Source organism: Frieseomelitta varia, unplaced genomic scaffold, assembly GCF_011392965.1.
Source record: "Frieseomelitta varia isolate USP_RPSP 00005682 unplaced genomic scaffold, Fvar_1.2 scaffold_851, whole genome shotgun sequence".
Lineage (NCBI taxonomy): Eukaryota > Metazoa > Arthropoda > Insecta > Hymenoptera > Apidae > Frieseomelitta > Frieseomelitta varia.
This window is the reverse complement of record NW_025110647.1, coordinates 23,390-45,844: the sequence shown is the minus strand read 5'-3', so window position 1 is coordinate 45,844 and position 22,455 is coordinate 23,390. Positions and strand designations below refer to the sequence as shown.

Here is a 22,455-nt window from a genome sequence, read left to right as displayed (position 1 = left end):
TCTCTCTGGTCGTTCTCGTTCTGTTTCGTGCACGTGCACCGGTCGTTTATTCGGTTTATCGGCGAGAGCCAACGACGAACCGAGCCAACCGGGCCCTCTCGCCCCTTCTTCCTTCTTCTCGGCCGTGGCCACTAGCCCAGGCAGTTGGAAAATTCGCTCGCCGTGTCGAATTATTTCGGCAAACGAACTGTCGAATTTATTTTCGAACCGATTACGCGAACCTCGGCGAGCACGCGTTTCATTATGTGCATTAAAAGAGCGGCCAACGTATCGTTCTCCACCGATTTTACATTTACACGGGGAGAGAACACTTGGCGGTACAAGGTATTTCTTTTTTCCATAATTATCGGAATCTTTTAGCAAATTCATCGTCACATTACCACTTCTGTTGTATGTTCGGCTATGTTTGTGACGGAACGATTATTGAACTAAACGTTGAAGCGTGTACTTGAGGCCATCTGTTTTTACGAATGTTAATACCCACTTGATTGACTGTATTCCATGCGAGTGGATGAATCGTTTTTTCGATGGGAAAAATTCGTTTCGAGCTGGATTTTAAACCGTTAGAACTTCGTTAGAAGATACAGTTGCGACGAGTCAATCGAGTTTGGTTTCGTTTCGAAACGCGAAGCCTCCACTTTGACGGCACACCCCTGTCGTTAGTATTTTTTTCAAAAATGTTTCCTTCGGTCGGCGTGGAAAGCGGCGAAGCGAGGATAATTTCGTTCTGGAAAAATTGTCGAAATTCAAATTCTGCAAACGTTCGAAAATGTTTCCCGCGACTAAGTTTCTCGCCGCGTTGGATCCTCCTTGGAAATTTGCTGTAATTCTTCCTCAAATCTTTGCTAAAAATCCACACGTTCAGCGACCATAAAGTCGTTGTTAGCTCGCGTACCTTTTTCGCCATTTTTCAAAACAACTATTCTGTGGTTCCTTGAGTAGATGAGTAGAAAAAATTTTTGACTTTGAAATTCAAGGTCAATGTTCTTTACACTTACCATTAAATTGCGTGAATTCATCTACGATAGCCACGGACAAACTTTTCTTTCTACCCTGTGCTTTTGCGCCGGTACATCGAAATTTTCAACACGCATGCGCAGCTAACAAATTAACATTACAACGGTGGAAAGTACCGCGCGAAACATCTAAAACTGGCAACTCTGTGTAACGCCGATGTTTCATTCGCGATAATGTTTGATTCGTGGCGCGTTGCGAAACGCGTTTGAACAGAGGCGCGCATTACACGAAAGCAATTGTTAAGGTGTAAAATGCTTCGGCGAACGAGCAGGAGGTGGGTGGAGAGAGGAGGGATTTCGTAATTGTGCGCTTTATTCGCGCGATTTTCACCGCGCTCGCGGTGGATATAAAGTTCCAAACTGTTTAATCCGCCGACAGGCGGGCATTCTCTGCGCGATGAAAAACAGAAAAAAGGAGCAAGGGGCGGGGGAATGATGGAGCAGGGGGAAGAGAGGGGGGGAAAAAAGGAGCGATTGTTTCGTGTATTCGAACGCGGGACGCGAAATTCATACGTTAAATGGCGCTTTTGTCGACAAGAAAGCGTCGGCAAAATCGGCGCTTCCGATCTTTGTGCCCTCGTGGGGCAAAGTTGGAACCGGGAACCGTGCAATTAGCAAACGTTTACAATCGGTGGCAACGTGTAACAATCGGAAACCAGCTTTTTTTTCGGGTGAAGAACCGCGGATCGGCTGTAAACGCGTGCCGCGATTTAATAAAATTAATCGTGAACGCTTGGATTTAAAGCGTTACGGAAAGCTCGACGCTTTAGACATTTTTTTTTATCTTTTTTCAATCGCAGTTGCGAAATTTCGAATTTTAAAATTTCCCGACGAATTTCCGAATTTGATAACCGATTTTGCAATTTTACAATTTCATTCGTTGCATTGTTAATTCTCGTGGAAATGAAATAAATCGAGATTTTTTTTAAATACATATTTCGCCCGGAGGTAGGAACTTTTCGTTTAATTGTTGTCCAAGGCTTCCTCGGTTTTATTCATTTTCAATTTGTTGTTCTTACAATTAAAACTCGTTGTACAATTTCTTTTCACCGTGCTATTGTACATTAGAGTTAAAATAATTGGGTTAATCGGGAAATCTTAACATTTTATTACTCAATCCTATGCTCAACTCAATTTTTTTGTTTACATTTTAAAGATTGTGTCATCACTTTGTTCAGCGTTGAACGTTAGGAAATCCAAGAAATTCTACTGTTCAAAGTTCACTAAAATTGATAAAAATAATTTTGTACCATTTTCACACGCGTTTGAATTTCCACAAATTTCAAGAAAAAGAAGAAATTTCCATTTTCTCGCCATTATCTTGAAAAAAAAGAGAACCATCACTGTCAAAGTAGAGAATCTTCACGGTTCGAAACGAGACCAGGTGGATCGTCGTGTGATCTTCTTTTAGTTAGAAGTTAGAAGTTACGTCAATTGAAACTATCGACAATTTTTCACTGCCATTCGCACAGTTATGCTGCTCGCTGTATAAAATCTGCTCCAACGAGGGCCGATTACCTTTCACGCTCCGACCGTTTTCATTAACCCGTGAGACTCGGAGACCGACGTGCCGTGAAAACTGCGCCGCTTCGAAAAATACGAATGGAATATATCGGGCGGCGATCGATCTCGCGCTCGTCTCGCAACAAGAAACGAATATGTCAACGACGCCTGTTTCTTTCGTTCTTTCTCGATGCATTTTGTACAGGGTGGAAAGAAAAGTTTGTCCTTGGCTATCATAGATGAATCTTACATCTTCGATTTGATGGAAATAACCTGTCGTAAAATTGACCATGACTTTATGTTTCAAAATTTTTTTTTTGAAATTAGATTCTGCTTATGACGAAAGTGATAGGTAAAACTTTTCCAAGGAACAATAATTCTCTTGACAAATGGCAAAAAATTTTCTTAGTCATTTAACACTGCGAACGCGTGCGTTCTAACAGCGACTTTATAGTTCTGGACATGTGGATGTAATATTTATATTTCGAATCATGTTAACAGTTTGTTTTTTAAAATTTTTTTTTTGGAATTGGATTCTGCTTATCACGGAAGTGATAGATAAAACTTTTCCAAGGAACAATAATTCTCTTGACAAATGGCAAAAAATTTTCTTAGTCATTTAACACTGCGAATGCGTGCGTTCTAACAGCGACTTTATAGTTCTGTACATGTGGATATAATATTTATATTTCGAATGATGTTAACAGTTTGTTTTATCATTTGATTATTTAGACTCACACTGATGCTACAAACTATGATAAATCAAATGTGAGTGAAATCTAATCCGGAACCATAAAGTCGCTGTTAGCACGCACGCTAATGTTAAATGATTATGAAATTTTTCTGCCATTTTTAAAAAAAACTATCAGGTTGTGATTTATGGTTCCTTGAAAAAATTTTATTCTCGTGATGAGTAGAATATACTTCCAAAAAAAAATTTGATCTTGAAACTGAACTACTTTACATGTATTTCTATCGGATCGAACGTGTAGAATTCATCTATAATAGCCATGGATAAATTTTTCTCTCCACCCTATACAGTCATGTATGTGGACACGTTGGGGTACAATTATGAGATGAGAGAAGAAAGAGGACGTGTAAAAATGGGATATTTAAAACGGATTCTGGAGCTCTTCGTGCCTGGTTGTCACCGCGCTGTTTCAAATTGCTGTCTGCGATTTATCGTCGTACGATATTATTTCGTCCACTGTCCACAACGCGCCGTGGTTATAGACCATCATTTGTCTAGGGATTCACCAGGGATTCCGGCAGAGTTCGCCTTTTGTGATCGAACCAGTGTTTGCCGAGCAAAGTCATTGATGTGTCTGCTGTCAGAATTTGGAAATACGACATATATGATAATATTTGATCATTTCTCGCAGATAAATGTCTCTAAGTTTATATCCTATGTGAAATAACTTTGCGCGAGTAAAATAATAAAATAATTGTACCATATGGCATAGCATAGTGTAGTAAAATAATTTCAAGAGCGTAATAAGTCATTTTATTGTACTGCAACGTAGTCGATGAAATTATTACAGCAACGGTGATTCTCATTAATAATTCAGTATTCAGAGATTACTGTTCCACATCGAATATTTATTATTCTAATTGAAGTTTGTACTTTGTGTACATATACATATGAACATGTGAAGTTTATAATTCATTCATTTATTTTGCACTACGTTCAATAAAATACTGAGCAAAAGTTTTTCACAAAATTATTTCTTGTTAATACGTTGATGTTCAGTCGCAACCAGTGCGGTGGCAACTGATTGCGGACCATAACGAGTGACCGAACCGTGTACAATAATTCGTCCCCTTTTTTTTTTTCTTCTGAACCCGTCGGTATGACATCACTGGAAATAGAAATTATTGGGAAGTGATAAATTTATTATTTTAAAATTTTCAAATTTGTTATTTGTTTCGCCTGGGTTATAAAAATACTTAAAACTGAAAAAATATTGCAATTTTGGGACAAAAAATTCACGACGTACGTGGCACGTCATTCTAGCGCAAGAGATTAAGAATCTAGAAACCAGAGAGAGAGAAAGAGAGAGAGAGAGAGAGAAACTTGCAACAAAACTGATCGACAAACGCAGAGACTGAAAACGTCAATTGACCTTCTTCCTGGCTCGTCACTCTTGTCGGTGACGGCTTAACGACGGGCATTTTTACACTGTCATAACCTCGGATAACAAGTTCCCGATTTAGCCCAAGGGCCAGCCATATAATTCAACGTCGGCAACCGCCGCTGATCGCCTCTCGAAACTCTATATCAAATCGTAGACGGCCTACGCTCTTGTCTGTTCACACTATGCTCGCTAGATTGAACGTTTTGCACGCTCTCCCGCGTAAATATCAGCAGACGCGGTCGGAAAGTGGAGTCAGCTTCATCACTAGGATTCGCATACGAAAAGTATGCGCGTAGAGTGACGAGCAGAACGTGGAATTTTAACATGAACGATATTTTATGTTGGAATTTTCGAATGCAAAAGAAAGCAAGACACGGCGTTTCGTAAGATGTTTCAACTTTCTCGGCAAAGTTTCGTTACCATTACTGTGTCAAATAGGATACAAATTGTTCTCGTGGAGTCAATTTTTCGTCGCAATTAATTCAAATACTTTAAACTATTGTACAAGAATTATACTATTATATAGTAAATTATAGGAATATTGTGTAGTAAAGAAAACAGTCTATTTGGTCTCGTTTTAAAGGTGAAATTTTTATTTTGATCGCTCTGAATTCGTTCCGGAAAAGTGTTCTGTCTCTCGATAACAAATTGTAAAAATTTGCAATGAAAAATTTCATTTACGATCAAATTCGTCGTGATCCTGACGATTGAGTTTTCCCTTTTCCCAACCATCGTTTTAAACATTGGAGTCTCCAACTTTAAGACGATCCCTTAAAATTTGCTGCATGGATTTCTCCCCATCATTTTATCGAACGTTTGAAGAGAATCGAAGAAATTTTGACATTCAAAACTCAATAAAATAGCGGAGAAAAGTCGTACGGTGGTCGTTGTAAAGAGAAAAATTTCAATTTCCATTGAGGACTTAATTTTTTGATGTGTTCACGCGCGTTAAGATCGTTTAAAAAAAAAAAAAAAGAAGAAAACTAGAGAACAAGACTAGTGTCAAAGTAGAAACTTCGCACTCTGTGATACTGCCAAGTAGATCGTCGTGCGATTTTTTCTTTGTTTAAATCATCGTTGTTGACTCAGTTATGCATACTGACTACTTTTTTAGCGAATAATTTTCGCTTTTCTAAGCTGTCTTAGTCACTTATACAAATTGATAAATAAATTGTTCGATCATGTTGTACATGCTAAATGACCTCGTAACCGCATTCCGAGGGTTAGAAGAGGCTCGGCCGGTCAAAATTGTAATAATGATACATTATTCTTTTATTAGCCGTGCCCCTTGAAAGGCACATCTGGGAATTGCCAGCCTGCGGGAACTCCGGCTCGAACGTATTTCATTAATGGGAATAAGTTGCGCGAGGAAAGTGAGGTTCCACGGTCGAGGGCTAGGGATTTAAGGGTAGAAGATCTGTAGGGTGGTTTAATTGGCGGAAACGTTTGAAAGAGAGAGAAAGAGAGGGAGGATTCTGTTTCTTACGTGAGCGAGTGGGTGATTCTTTCGGATACAAATGACGGGTTTGCTGGACGTGATTTTGCGCGCACGGCTGGTTTAATTGCTAACGGTAGTTTAATCTTCTCTTGAAAGACTCAAGATTAAACGAGGATACGAGAATCGATATTTTCAGGCTGGAGTTTCTTTTTTCACGAACGTTTGCTTTACAATTTTTAAGACACCTCGCTTTGTTTCGATACTGTACGTAAGTTTCTCTTATAGGTCGAAACTTTCGTGACATTCTGTTGCGATGTTTCAGAAATCTACAGGGTGATTCTGGAATTACCCGTCATGTTTGTTACGCGAGAGAAAGTGTTTCAAGCCAAAGTGTTTTGTACGGCACAATTACATTGCAGGATACAATTTTTCTTTCGAAATATTACAGTAAACTCGTGCAAAATGTGAATAGAATTAGATAGTCCACCCCGTATATAAAAATCCAGAAATATACACACGCGCACAGAAATGTCAAATTGCTGTCTACGTCAAATATCTCGTATATTACCAATTTTATTTCGAACTTCATCGGTGCGTGTACATTACGGTGCTAATGAAATCTCATCAGCTAACGTTATGTTCCTCGAACATTTCCACGGGCATTTTTCAGTTGCTTTCACGAACGTTGCAGGTAATTCCAAATCCCATCACCGGTACACTTCATTTCCATACGTCGTCACCTCGCATCGGCGATCGTTCGTCCAAAACTTTCTTAAAAAAACCATTTCCATCGACGTGTTGCGCACGCGTGCACTCGCGAGACTCTCCGTTTCCGGATTATATTATACTCGCCGGCTTAGAATATTACGCGTCAACCGTTGGCAAGCTTTCTGCGATTACTTTCCTCGGCTCGCGCCGAGGAGGAGGAGGAAAATATTTTTCCCCGGGCAAAAACGAAACGTACACAAAACGTTGCCGGTACCAGAGGTCGCGCGCTCGCAACTCGATCTGATTTCCCCGGGCGAAAAATCTTTTTTCGAAGAACGATCGGTCGCCGACGTTTCTCTCGTCTTTTTTCTTTTTCTCTTTTTCCTCTGCGCGCGCGGCTGCGTCGATGGATTTTGACGCTTCGACTGAAATCCGGCCGCGTATAAAATCGACATCTGAAATTCCATATTCCGGCGGGCTGTCATAGGCGGCGGGGAGGTCGCGAGAGAGATATCCCAACTACGCGGATGCGCCCGCGTTAAGCCGCCGTGTAGCAATTAAACGATTTTCGAATTGGACGACGGCAATTGGATCTGCATGATGCGAGGCGAATTAAAATCAACCCTGCTCCCCCACCCTCTTCGGCGCCGAGGCGCCCCGTTTCCGAATGCTTTCGCAAATCAACGCGATGGGGGGGGGGGGGGGGATTGATACGCGTGTTAATGCTAGTCTTATAACGCGATACGGTGATAGTTTGAAACTCGTTTCGTTTTATCGTAATTATTCGTAAAATCGATTTCCGGTGGTCTGGACTGTAAGTTTCTTCTGTATACGGCAATTTTTGTCATATAATTGTTGTATTTAATACAATTACAATGTATTGTTATTACATATATGTAATATATTTAATGTATTGTTTAGTATAATTATTGAATTGCTTATTGTTGAGTGTATTAATATACTTATTGTACGATAGTAAGTAGAAGCGTAAATTTTATTCTCTTTATGCACGTAGATTTTTATGTATCAAGTGGAAACTGAATGCATAAACTGAATGACGAAATTTAGTGTCGAGTCGACCAGCAAGTTTCATCAAAGTTATATTAAATTTTATTTAATATTTGATTTTATTTAATATAAGATTATAATACATATATATATACATAGCACATTTTAATATATTGTTTGATATAATTATTGAGTTAATAATCGTCAATTAAAAATTATTGTACTTAAAGATTTCTCTATGTCATGCTAATAAAAAGTCGAGTCAACGAGTTTATATTTATTTATAAATAGATATAGTGACATGTGGAATGAAATTTAAAGTCGAGTGAGATTTACATGTACTTATGGATGTAAATATATCATCTGATATATATTTTATAATATTCGGTTTTAATATATATATACAATATATATTTTATATTATGTTATCCATGTCAAATATATATTATTTTAAACATATATACATTGCATACGTATATATTTAAAATTGTTTATTTTAATCTTTCGAATTGCGCAGCACAGACATTGCGCGCATAAAAATTATTTAAAGAAAAAATTATTTAAAAAAATTATTTAAAGTGTAAAATTTCCTAAAATATCTTCGCGAGTCGCTACGGTACGTTCAGATCAGAATCAACCTCGTTACGTTTCTGAGATGCTTCGTGTATCCATGCCACACGCGCGTGAATTAACGACGCGAGAATTCCGGAGGAACTTCCGCCGAAACCGTCATTACCGTCTAATAAACGTACAACCGGGCAATTTATGTATTAACCAATTAGTCTTATTACCGGGCGTCGAAACAAACGTAACAAAACGATCGCCGTTAATTTGCCACCGACTTCCACTAATTACTGTCGCAGTTCATCATTTACCAAACGAAATGAAACTAACACCGCGTTCGTTTTAACGCCGCGAATACGACACGATCCTACAATTAATCAACCGCTACCTCAAAATCCACGATGCTTCCAACATAATATATCCATTTCTGTCATTCATTGGAAATTGTATGCAAATAGATACGTGTACGTGTGTACATGTACATATACATATACAGTAAGGAGAAAAATTGAATCAGTAACGAGAAATTTTTAAGGAAAATATTTTTTATTGTTAAATAAAGTGTGAAAACATGAAATTAAACTTTACCATCTGATTCTTTATAGTTTTACGAAACTATTTTTTTTAACTTTTAAGATGAGGTTTTCTTCCTGGCTTTTCCAGGATTTTTTCATCGTCAGATTTACAGGCTTTATCATACCTTGATATTTCGTTCATAAGCCATTTGCTTTGATAATAGCTCTAATACGTCTTGGCATAGTTTCAACCAATCTTGAGCATAGATCAGGTGGCACTTGATTTCACTGTTCTATAACACGAGCATGTAGTTCCACTAGTGAGCTTAGGAGGAGATTTATATGCTTCATGAATTTTTCTTTCACTATATATCCCATAGATTCTCGATGGGGTTTAGGTCGGGGCTTTGTGCAGGCCAATCTAATATAGGAAATGTCTGAGTAGTCAGTCAATTAATTACGCTTTTCGCTGTATTTATATTTTTGCCATATCTTGCATACATTTTGGCAAATGTTCTTTTAAAATATCTTCATACGTATACTGATTCATGATCCCTTCAATTTTGTGCAATGGACCAACACCATCTGCCGTCATACATGCCGCCCCCACAACATAACTGATTCTATGTATTTTTATTACTGCAGCCAAGAACAAATGTATTTCAAATATTAAAAAATAGCGTAAGCTTCCTCAAAGAATGACGAAATAATTCATGACACTCATTTTCATTTTATTATACTTTATTTAAAAATAAAAAATATATTAAAATATATTAAATATTATGCTTTATTTAAAAATAAAAAATATATTAAAATATATTAAATATTATACTTTATTTAAAAATAAAAAATATATTAAAATATGTTAAATATTATACTTTATTTAAAAATAAAAATAAAAATAAAATTAAAGTATAATATTTAATACTATAAAAGATAATATTTAATATTATACTTTATTTAAAAATAAAAATAAAGTATAATATTTAATATATTAAAATATATTAGATATTATACTTTATTTAAAAATAAAAAATATATTAAAATATATTAAATATTATACTTTATTTAAAAATAAAAAATATATTAAAATATATTAAATATATAAAAATAAAAGTATATTTAATTAATAATATATCAAAATAAAAAATATATCAAAATAGAAATATATCATGAAAATTTTATTCATTGGTTCAGTTTTGCTTTCAATATATATATTTCTCGCACGAATTCCCCAATTCGTTCTCGATAATGGGGGGGAAGGGAAGAAACAACGATAAAAGGAAAAAGAAAGGAGAAGGAAAAAGAATTGGCAGAGTGGGGAAAATTGACGGAGAAAATTGGATGTAGAAGGGATTAACGACGTGGAACGCACGCGTGCTGGACCGGAAACGAAAAGGAGAGGATAACGGGGGAACAAAACCCCGAGGAGGAAGAACAGTGACTGTCTGGGGGCTAATAAATGCACGTAGCTTCCCCATATGTTGCGCCGTGTTGTACAACACAGGTGAAACGAATTAGCGAAATGACGCGATATACACACGAAATAAGATACATAGATGCGTTTGAGTATTATTGAGAGAAGTACAGGGTGCGCCAAAAATCACTTGCTACCAAAGTAAATTCGTAATTGTATTACTATATATATTTTTCAATTTTCCTTCTCACGAATTTTTGAAATTTTCGAAACACAATGAAAAAAATCACGTTTGAACTTGAATTTAGTTTAAAATTAATAAAATTAGTTTTTTCTTGTATTTTGATGTTTTGTGAAGAAAAAAAAAAAAGAAAAGAAAAATAGATGGGGAGAAACTTTTGGCCAACCCTGTAGTATTTCCCGTTGGTGTTTCGTTTTTCAATTTCATTAGCAATCTGCAAGTGGTATCTTTTATTTGTTCCAGTTTATATGTGTTCTTTCGAATAATCATAGTGAAATCTAGGAACAATTCTAAGTTTACTATAATATGTGTATGTATAATGACAATGATGAATTGATCTATGGTTTATTTCGACAAGTTTTCGTTGTTTGCAAAAGTGAGTCATAAAATTAAACAACAACAACAACAACAACAACAACAAAAATAGCAAAAATATACAGAAATGGCAAATAATATTAAAGTAGTGAAAGATGGCTGAAACGTAGCAACAATGATAAAATCGTCAAACGGCTAAATGTCGCTTGGAAAGTTGAAACGGACGATTTCTAATGACCGCGCAGCAGTACGATCGATCTTGTTCTGAATATTAGCCCGCGTGATTTTCATCCTGTCATTTATTTCCCTGTCATCCCTCTGTCACGGAAAGAGGTTTATTGTGGCGATATCGGCTAAGGTGAAAAATCACTGCGCGGCGAGATATTCACCGCCGCGTGAAGACGCGTTTAAACGGCGATCTATTTCCATCAGACGAATTAAACCGCGCGGCGAATTCGGTATTAACGGGCGAATCGGTCGGTCCAAGCTTGCACGTTTTCCTCGAAAACGAAACGCTAGGAAGCTGGCCTGGAATTAGTTCAACAAGTAGCGAACGGATCTGGTCGGCTTAATCTGGAGATAAATGGCACAGATGATATTCTTTGGTCCTCCTCGGCGTTCGATTTCCGTTCGTTGGCCGTTTCAATAGATTTTTCACTGCAGGAATACAATATTGCAGTAAGAGCAATTTATTTAAAAGAAATTCGCGGGGAAGAAAACAGATTTTTCAAGTAAAAAAGAGGTAGAGGCATGTTTCTATTTTCAATAGTTGGCAAGAGAAATGAAACACGGTGTGACGATTTTTGTATCGTAACGCGACGAGATATGACGTGTAACAATTTAACGTAAATTTTCCTATGAATTTACACTGAAACATTGAAACTTTCCTATGAAATTGATAAAAAATTCTTAAAAAAAAAAAAAGATATTGTAACTTTTAATATTCGTTTTGATATTCCTTCATTACCCTGTCGCTGTAGTCTCTATGAAAATTCTTAAATCAACGGATCTCCTCGCCGCCTCCCAAGAGAGATTTGCGAATTCTTGGAAACTGTATGTTTTGCAAACTAACTCTATTAGAAAGTAACTTGGTTCGACCAGAGGTGGTGAAACTCCTCTTTCTGGCCGGAATCGAAATATCGGGCTGGCCAAAACAAGCTAGTCTGAGTCGTTTTTTCGTGTGCAAATGAAAGGCGAGGAAGGCAAAAATTTTATTGGACAATATATTGGCCATTTTGATTACCTGTTTGCCATCCTTCGGGCAATCTTTTCGAAAAAAAGAACAAAGATTTGATATCCTCAGTCAGTAGTGAAATTTAGCCAATTCTGACAGCAGAAGACTATATACACCAGATAATTTGTTTCTTTTTCATTTCGGAAGTAAGCAAAATGTGACCAAAATGTCTCTTTTTCATGCGAATCGTACATTTTTCTCATACGTGTCCATTCGTTAGAAAAAAAATGCAATGACTTTTTGCAAATTACCAATCCAATACGTCGCACTTTGATTATCGATGTCTCAGGTCAAATCCTTCATTAGTAGAGTGCGGATTTTTATGCAGATTCACGTAATTACGTTGCAAGTAAATTTGAGAAACGCGACACGCAATAGGTCTCTCTGATTTACGAACCCTCGAGAACGGGATCATCATGTATAATCTGACGTCTTCAATTCTAACAATTTCTTCTCTTTTTAAATCTACGTGAAAACGAAGAACTTAATATCTCTTTACATTTATCCAAACTCTAAAGACATTTTTTTCCGTTAACTTTTTTTTTATCGCAAAATTGCACCGTTGGGCAAGATTAGTCTCATAAAGTGATAACTTTCGCAATTACTTTATGTGCCTAACGATAATTCCCTCACATTACAACGTTGTTTGGATAGTGTCTGTCTCCCCATATGCAGACTGAACTTCGCGTGGGGGCGAATGACACGGACGTCGTTGACGAAAGTTCTAGTTCCACGAAATCGCAGCGTAGCGATCGTTCGGGACACACTGCTGTCCAATATTAATGTTTTCCGGACAACCAATGGTTTTATCATGAATTTTTCGTATCGGCGAACGAACGTTTAATCCGCGCCGCTGCAAAACAAGCGACTGTTCTCTGCTCTTGCTCCAGCACAGCGATTCTGCCTCTGTTATTACAGGAGCACGTTGACGTTATTCGGTGGGAAGCACGTCAACGGAGGGCGGTGATTTCGCCGCGAGATATCATTTAAACAAGAGAGCGGAGCTGTACGACGTTAAGCGAGTCGACGAAGCGGTATAATTTTCCAACGGGGGTGGTGCGACGGGAGTTGTTCAATTTCTTGGCACGCTCGAGGACTTGTTTGACGTTTTAGGAATTTATCGGCGCTACGAACTTGCCGACGTTTGATCTCGCGTATTATACCATCGTTCTCGTTGATGAATTCCGCCAACAAATAACGAAGGGGTTCGGTTTCGAATACTCCTCCGCTCCTGCGATCTCGGTGAGTCGGGTGCGGATTTACGCGCGTTTGTGAGAAATTTCGAAATACGAGAATTTTCATGGCGCTTGTAAAATTAAAAAAAAAAAAAAAAAAGAGAGAAAGAGAATGTACGGAAATAAAATATTTAAGGGCAAATAATTATATTCTGGCAATCCGGCTTGAAAAAACCATTTTTTTCTAAGGGAACCATGGTACATTTTGGTATGCAGTTTTCGCCACACAGATTTATTTATATTTACAATTTTTTTTTTTTTGAACGAAATTAATGAAAGTTGTGGAAATTATATAGACTTATATAGGTAAAGTATGTTTTTAAAAACGGGTTCAACAGTGGCTGACGTGATATCCGGTCCACCTGGTTATTTGAAACTAAAAAACCAAAATGCATCTTAATTAGTATAAATGTGGCTATCGTATGAATCACAGAAACAGCGAAATTTCGAAAATTTAAAAAAATGGCAGCATTTTGAAGTTTAAATATCGATTTTCCTTGTGCTTTTGGTCTTTTGGGTGGTAAAAAGAATAGAAAAAAACATCCGTGATTGAAATTTTGATTGTGAATCCGTGGTTCATGCGATAAAGGTACATCCGGTGAAGATCTTTTCCAAATTTCAAGTCAATCGGTTAACATAAGATATCCCGTCAGCCAAAAGTATAGATTTGAGAAAAACGCATTTGAAATCTCTGTTACCCGTTGTACAAAAGTATTTATACTTACACTCAATCGAGCAGTACAAAAAATAAAATATTATAAAATAATAATAATGTAAAAATAAATAATAATATTATAAAATAAAATATTTAATATTATAAAATAAAATAAAATAAATAATAATATTATAAAATAAAATATTTTTCGAGAAAAACACATTTGAAGTTTTCGTTACACGTTGTACAAAAATATTCATACTTACAATCAATCGAGCACTACAGAAAATAGAATATTATAAAATAATAATAATGTAAAAATAGATAATAATATAAATAATAATACGTTGCGAGCAGTACACCATTTCCTTTAAAACATCTATAACTCTGCTAATTTTACGAATTCAAACAAATCCTTTTGCACAGACATTTTCGAAAGCATATATTTTGCAAAAATGTACAAAAAAAAAAAATTGATTTTTTCAAACCGGATTACCAGAATATCCTCTTAAAACAAGTTACTAGTTAGCAAATGCGGAACAGATCTCATTAAATTTACAAATTTCCATAGGTGCATACATACATAAGTGAATGAAATCGCTGCATCAATTTTGTAACCGAAATACATGTTGTCGAGAATCACTGCCTCATCAATTTTGTAATTAAACTTCATGCTGTCGAGAATCAAACAAATATCCGAGGCACTTTTGCGATCACTAAAAAAAAAAAAAAAAAAAAAAATCCGGGGCACTTTTGGGATCAAAAAAAAAAAAAAAAAAAAAAAAAGAATAAAATAAAATTGAAAAAAGCTACGTAAAATGTTCAATGGAGGATGGCAAGAGAAGGATGATAGAGACAGGTGTTACAATTAGGCTTGGTCGGTAATAAAATGTCTGGTTCTAGCGACGTGTTCTAAAAGCCGTGTAACTCCGGCGGGGTTATAGTACAACCCGGCGGGGCGCGTTTTACATTTTACACACGAATTTTAATTTCCTGGAATCACTTTCCACCGTCCCTGGAAAATGCCGTGGAAATTGTTAAGACACCGCGGACGTTTGTATTATTCAAATTCGCGTGGACGTGAGGGATCGCGAGGTACGACGCCGGCTGGCGCGGCTTCAAGGCACTAACTAGCAACAATGGCGAGCCATGAAAACTTCAACGGCCGTAAATTATCCGGCGTGTGCCGTATCCAGCGGCCGCGTGGGAACACCGGCGATATTTTCTTTCGCGAACACGCGTGTTTACAACCTTGTTTCCTGAACATTTCGCAGCAACGCGACGTTAATATTAGCCAGACGAGTTACACGAGCTAGAGAGGGTGGCGAAAGAGGGAGGAGTGGGTCGTCCACGTCTAATAATACGTCCAGCGTTCATGGCGAATTGGAGTGTCCAGGCGATATATTCGAACGATGCCGCTGACATGGGTTACCTCTGTCGCGCGACAAAACGCAAAGCGAGTTATTCCGCAACGGCTGGCCGCGAATTATTCCGCAACTAAATACACTCAACGCTCGAAACGAATGATCTGCGTTGAAATTGTGTCGGCAATCGTGTGGTAATTGGAAGACTGCAGCAATGAAAAATATTACGAATATACTTTCGTTTCTTTTTTTGATTCTCTCGATGATTTTGAAGTTTCGCGAATTATTTCTAATACTGCGAAAACTTGTCGTAACGATAATGATGTATATTCTTATATTGTATTTATTAAATAACACGCATGCACGCCGCAATATTCCAATTTTTTTTTTTTTTTAGTTTCCTGAAATATTTACGATACTGTGATAAAATTCTTTTTTAGTCCTTAGCACGACGTGATTGAGAAAGTGAGCAATTTGTCAGGAGAACAAAGATGGCTCGCGAAGTATTACTTTCTAATGATATATTCGTCAAATGTTTTTGTCGTTTGAAACGCGATGAGTACATTTTTATTAATTTTTTGTCTGTTAGAATTTTCTATAATTTTCCGAAATTTACAATAGTTATAATTCAGATGTTTGCTTGGTACGACTTATGATTGAAAAAGAAAACAATGTGCCAGGAACGAAGGTATTTTAATACAGTTCGTCAAATGTCTGTTTTAAACAATAATGAAACACAAAGAAGTTAGAAAAATAATGACAATAATTATCATTATTATTGTGAATTAATTCCCTTCTCGTTTGTATGAAAGGAATATATCGTTTCATCACTAAACAAATCTTTTTGAATGAATGCGTGAGTCTTAAACAAACGCGAGTATTCAATTTACTTTCAGAATTTTAATTAACGTTCATGCACTTATGAATAAATCGAAGGTGGCCGAATTCAAGCGATCAAGAAAGAGATTGAACAAAATTAGCGCGAACTCTACGATTACTATTTTCGAACTAGCCACGCCACGATGGACAATCGAATCTAGCTTATAGCATAGCGATAATTAAATATCTGCTGCCACGTTTTACTACGTACACGTTCGTGATATACTGACCGGTGATATGCGTTTCGGTCTAAATAACTTCGTATCGCGCGATTTGCAATTATTTGATAATCCGTTAACATCGGCCGGTTCAATTGATTACTAATTCATTAACACGAAGAATTCATTGAAATGACCGAAACTGGAGATTATTATCGGACAAATGGATAATGATACGATACGTGTGTGTGTCGTCGAACGTGAACAGGTTGTTTCCACACCGTGTCCTCCCGGTAAATCAGTTCATTCTTCAGAACGAACTACGCGAAACTGCGAAGAAGAAGTTTATAGGAATTTATCGGTGGACAAATGGTTTATTTAATGGGAGCTCATTGGCTCTTTCCTCTACTAGCGATCTTTCGTTCGTATAACGAGAGTTCAATATACGTGAACTCGAGCAAGAATTCATTTAATCGTGTGTTGATTAAAATTTGGTTCAAATAAATGGAGCTCTGTTGTATTGTATTTCGAGAATGATTGGAATATTGGATTGATCGGACATGAAAATTCGTTTCTCACAATGGTTTCTTCAAGATGCGAAAAAAAAAAAAAAAAAAGGAAATGTCATTCATTTGTATTGGATAAATATCAAAAGTAGGAAGATGAATCGATAAGTAATCGAACAAATAATTTCCTAATGTCTTTTACGTGTCACAATATTTATAAATCTCCAACTTTATGAATTAATTTTCGTAGAATATTACGAAGAACTGAAACTCTAACACGTTTTTCAATTACTTCAAAAATTGAAGAGAAACAAACATCAATATTTTACAATATAACAATATGACACAACTTTAGTTATTACTGGTTGTTATAATATACAAAGTTGTTAGTAACGATCACGAGCGAGATTCGCGAAAATGTTCTTGGGAAACGTCGGTTTGGCAATTATTCGCGATACGCATCGACGTTGACTGCATTTGCGAATATATCGGCCATGTTATAATTTCGACGTCAGGACTTGAATTACGACACGCTTGTATATTTCCTGTCGAAGTGAAAAATGGAATTCGGTTATCGTTTCGGGGGGGGGGGGGGGGAGGAACTTCTGAAATATGAAGTATTATTCTCGCGTGTTATATCGATCGTTGTTTCTGCTTTTTTCCTTGCCGTTTGTGCGCGTCATGTAAAAGAAAAGCAAAAGTTTTATCACCATTCATCGTTTAAATAATGCACTTGATAATGATTGATTGATAAAATTTCGTGTTTAGAATATTACTATATTTACGCTGTCTCAAACGTATATCTCTCGAATAACTACAAGACGCAAAAATATATCTCTCGAATAACGTAGAACGCTCGCCTTTGATTAAAAATTTCGTCAGTTTCGGCCAGTTTGTATATAATGTGTTGCCATATAAAATATCTATGCGCTGTAGCATAAATATTTCTCGAATAATTTGAAATTCCTCAGTTTCGACTAGCTTCTCTAAGATTCTATTTATGCTGTACCAAAAATACATTATCTCTCGATATACATTAATTTCAAATTAACGTCGTTTAAAAATTTCTTCGAACGCTCCAAAAAATTTCATCAGTTCATCCAAAACATTATCGTCGGATATTTACGCTGTCTCAAAAAGTAAATTTTAAATTAACGTCGTTCGAGAATTTCTAGTTTCAGAAATTCGTCAATTTCGATTGGCCCGTGCGAAAAAAAGAAAAAAAAAAGTAACCAACGCGCAACATATCCCGTCTCAGAAATTCTCCATCAACATCGACAAACGTCACACGATTAAAAAGTTTTCCCGAAATGCTCGCAATTTCCTCTGACGAGGGAAGACTCTCCGTGTGGCACGACAATCCAACAGCGTCGAAAACGGTCGCTCGTCCTAAACCAACGTATCGTTTAACCGACGTATCGACCAAATGAACCCAACCACCGACGGCCACGAAACTTCCTCGGCAACCCTTGAAGCATTGCGAGCGTCATAAATTAGAGGCAACTTTGCCGGGATTATCGTCGCGGAGTTGGTCCACTCTCTGCAAACCCCGTTGGAAAACTCGATTCGTGTATCGGTGTATTGAGCGCGCACAGCACCGACCGGGTATCGAACACACTTTGTCGTCCACAGAGAGAGAGGGAGTGAGTGTGTGTGTGTGTGTGTGTGAGAGAGAGAGAGAGAGAGAGAGAAACTGTTCGTATCACGTACGAATTCGCAGGTTGTAGCCAATTTTCAGGCGAATCTCTCGTGAAACCTCTGAATGCGAATCTTGGCCGGAAGATCTTGGTGAACGCGGACGCGCGGCAAAGCTTGAATTTGCACGAGGGTGGGTGGGTGGGTGGGTGGGTGGGGGTGTGGAAAGGGGATGAAACAACCCTCGATCCGTGGGCGTTAAGGTTAAGCCCGGCTAGCAGCGGCTGCGGTTGCATTCAATCACGATTGAAATGTGGCCTTTCTTATCGCGTGAGATACGTGTGCACACGCGCCCCCACCCCCTCCCCCTCCCCTCCCTCTTCCCCCTCCTTGTACGGTGCACGCCGCCCTATATTGAGGTTCCTCATCGTTTCCGTCTCTGTGACGCGCGTCGCTGCCTTACGTGCGCCGATCTCTCGCGCTACGTCCGCCTATCTCGATAGATTTTCCGATCGGTTAACACGAAAGGATATCCGCCCCCATCTCACTTCCTGCCCCTGTGATTTACCTGGAAATCGCAGTCGTTGGAGCGTCATACGAGCTGGCTCGTGCAACGGCACAATCGGACCGATTGTTTCGATTCTATCGTCGGACTCGGACGACGCGCCAATATCTTCGAGGTGAAGCTTTTGTTTGAACTCGGCTCTGGCAAAATAAACTGTGTCGCTCGATACACATGCTTGGAACTTTGAATGAGTTTTCTCAAAGGACTGTCGAATCAGTTTTTAATTCGTTCTTTCGTCATTTTTGTTTTTTTTTTTTTATTAATTTTACGTTGTACAAGTATTGCGATTTGTGACATTTTGCAGCGTCGAGATGATTTTGTTGAGTTTGCGCAAACGTTGAAACGATCGAATATCGAATTTCATTTATTTAGAAATTAAAAGGACTATGCGAGCTTCGTTTCATTGATTTGTTATATAGCTCTGTGTTGGAAGATATTTGACGAATCGTAGAGAACTTTTCCCCCAAATTTCTAAATTTTCCATTTCTCTCAACGCCTATTTCAAGTTCCTGTTGTATGTACAAAACTGTGATTGACAACACTTCGATCTCAATTATTTTTATTTCTCGTAAATTTTCCCTCGTTTTATTTATTTATTTATTTTTTTTCTTGTACTTCTGGCGCCAAAGTCAGAACACATGAAATTTAACGATCTTTCGCGGTTGGCAGTGTTAATTCAACCACGACGATAGTCCACCGTGACCCATATTCATCGAGCGTATTATCTTGTTAAATCACTGGTTTCGTGAACGAAAACCTATTAATGTTTCCATAAAGGTGTGCCCGATGTTCTTTCCGTTTTTTCGCTGCGAGGTGCAGTTTTGTTTGAAAGGAGATCGCGATTCGATCAAATTATTTCATCAATTGGAGTGGTTAACGACGTTCTTTGGTTTTTGTTCTTTTTTTCCCTTTCTTTTGTTCGAAATACACTTTTCGATCAGCTTGACGGGACCTATTGTTCGATGTCCTACGGTGTAAAATTGCTTTTTCCGAGATCGTGCAGCGCTGTATGGATTATATTTGATGTAGTTGTAAAAGGAAAAAAAGAAAAAAAAAATCACGAAGTCAATCACGAGAACTTCTGAAATTTATATGGAAAAATGTGGTTGTTCCGTTGCAGATTTTTTCGACGTGTTTCAACGTTTTGTAACAGGCGATGCTAAACATAAAACTCGTATTTGAACAATGTACACACGTACAAGTGTGCCACCGTCAAGGGTTGAATGTTTCGCGAACAACGCTTTTATTGATTTATATATCACAAAGTTTAAATTCCAATGTCTCTTTCAATGCAACAAAATGTATAAAATATTCTCATCATCTTTCAAAGATGATAACATCAATGATGACGACTTCGATCTTCGTTCTTCACGGTGGATTTATTTAAGAAAAAATTTTTTCAACGTTCTTACGCGCGTTTGAATTTCTACAATTTTCAAGAAAAAGAAAGACTCCTCACACTTTTCCAAGTCGCTTCGCAACGTAAAATCATCTTGAAAGAAAGAAACAAACTTACGACTGACAAAGTAGAAGATTCACCAGAAAGTGGAAGATGAGTTCACCAAAATTATACGATCTGTATACTACAAAGTTACGTCAGTTGAAACGACACCTATTTAATTTTCTATTATCCTCGCGCTCTTCGCCACACTTCCCTTACGTACATATATACACGCAGATAAACCATTTCCGTGCTAGTTGGCATTAACTCGACTCGACTTTCGAGGCGAAAGTTGCGAAAAGGGATACGCCCTTTCGATTAAACGCGGCAGCAGCACCGGCAACAAGTGTGCCCCGAAAGACGCGGGATCCATTGAATCCAACGTCGAGATCGTTACGCCTTGGGGCTTGGAGCGCTCTCGAATCACTCGGTATTGTCTCAAAAATTTCTCTCCCGTCACCGCCGTGACGGCAGTCATTTTTCGTGGGATTTATCGCCGAGTGGGCGCGCTCGGGTCGTCATTACGCGCTTCTTTGGAGACGGGGCGTAAGCTCCTTCGGAGGACAATACGGGCTCGACCGAGCGCGCCGTTTAGTAACTTTCCAGATACGAGATAATGGCGTCTCGTTATGAAAAATACCGGGGCACCCGGCTGGAGCCCCTCGGTTGACTCTCACGGAGTCGACGATTTGCTGCAACGTTTTCGTCGTTACGTCGAGAGATCCCCGGGCACAATGGGAGGAGCGAGTTATCAGGAAACGAGACGAGACGAGGCGAGACGAGACGAGAAACGAAAGTTTGCAAAGCAGATTATTGCTACACCATGTATTTCCAACGCGGCATTAAGAACGACGGATTGCGCCGAGTTTACCTCGGCTGCTGCGGCACTTTGCTTGTTACTTTTCGTAATTCCGAGCGTCTCGCGATCGGTTAGAACGTCTAACCATCGATATTGAAGGTAGTTCTCGGCTCGTTTCTTTTCGACTAGAGCGTTTCGTCCCGAACATTTTGGAACGTTTCTAGTATCCATTGAGTATTTGTTTTTTTTGCATTGGACCTTTGTGTATTTCTATATTTTCGCGGGCATAATCGAAGAAACGCGTAAATAAATTGTTTCATCAACTAGATCATTAGTTCCCTTTCTCTCCCTTGATTAGGCTTTTTGATTTACGAGTATCTCCTCCTTTCATAAATCCTCATCCATTTAAAAAATGGAATATTGGATTCAATAAGAGTGTCCAATGAAAATATTGTATCCAAAAGAGTCTGTGATAAAAATATTGGGCCCAAATGAGTGTTTAATAAAAACATGGATCCAAAAGAATATCCAGTAAAAATATTCGATCCAGAAGAGTATCCAACAAAAACATTGGATACAGAAGAGAATCCAATAAGTATTCAATGAAAATATTGGATCCAAAAGAGTATTAGATAAAAACATTGGATCCAAAAGATTATCCAATAAAAATATTGGATTCGGCAGAGTGTCCAATGAGAATATTGGATCCAATAAGTATCAAATAAAAACATTGGATTCAAAAGAGCATGTGATAAAAATTGGGTCCAAAATAGTGTCTAGTGAAAATATTAGATTGAAAAGAGTGTCTAATGAAAACATTGGATCCAAAAGAACATCCAATAAAAATATTCGATCCAGAAGAGTATCCAACAAAAACATTGGATACAGAAGAGAATCCAATAAGTATTCAATGAAAATATTGGATCCAAAAGAGTATTAGATAAAAACATTGGATCCAAAAGATTGTCCAATAAAAATATTGGATTCGGTAGAGTGTCCAATGAGAATATTCAATAAGATCCAATAAGTATCAAATAAAAACATTGGATTCAAAAGAGCATGTGATAAAAATTGGGTCCAAAATAGTGTCTAGTGAAAATATTAGATTGAAAAGAGTGTCTAAT

At 37.7% G+C, this 22,455-nt stretch overlaps 2 long non-coding RNA genes across 2 annotated transcripts in view; one reads left to right on the top strand and one right to left on the bottom strand.

Moving 5' to 3' along the window:
- LOC122536590 overlaps positions 1 to 22,455 on the top strand; it is an 84,255-nt gene that overhangs the window by 47,936 nt on the left and 13,864 nt on the right. The gene's annotated exons all lie outside the window — the stretch shown is intronic.
- LOC122536591 lies at positions 1,573 to 19,831 on the bottom strand. Its single transcript, XR_006308429.1, has 3 exons — positions 19,707 to 19,831; positions 9,470 to 9,472; positions 1,573 to 1,583 (listed from the first exon to the last, which is right to left on the bottom strand). It is a non-coding gene; the product is annotated as an uncharacterized LOC122536591 (long non-coding RNA).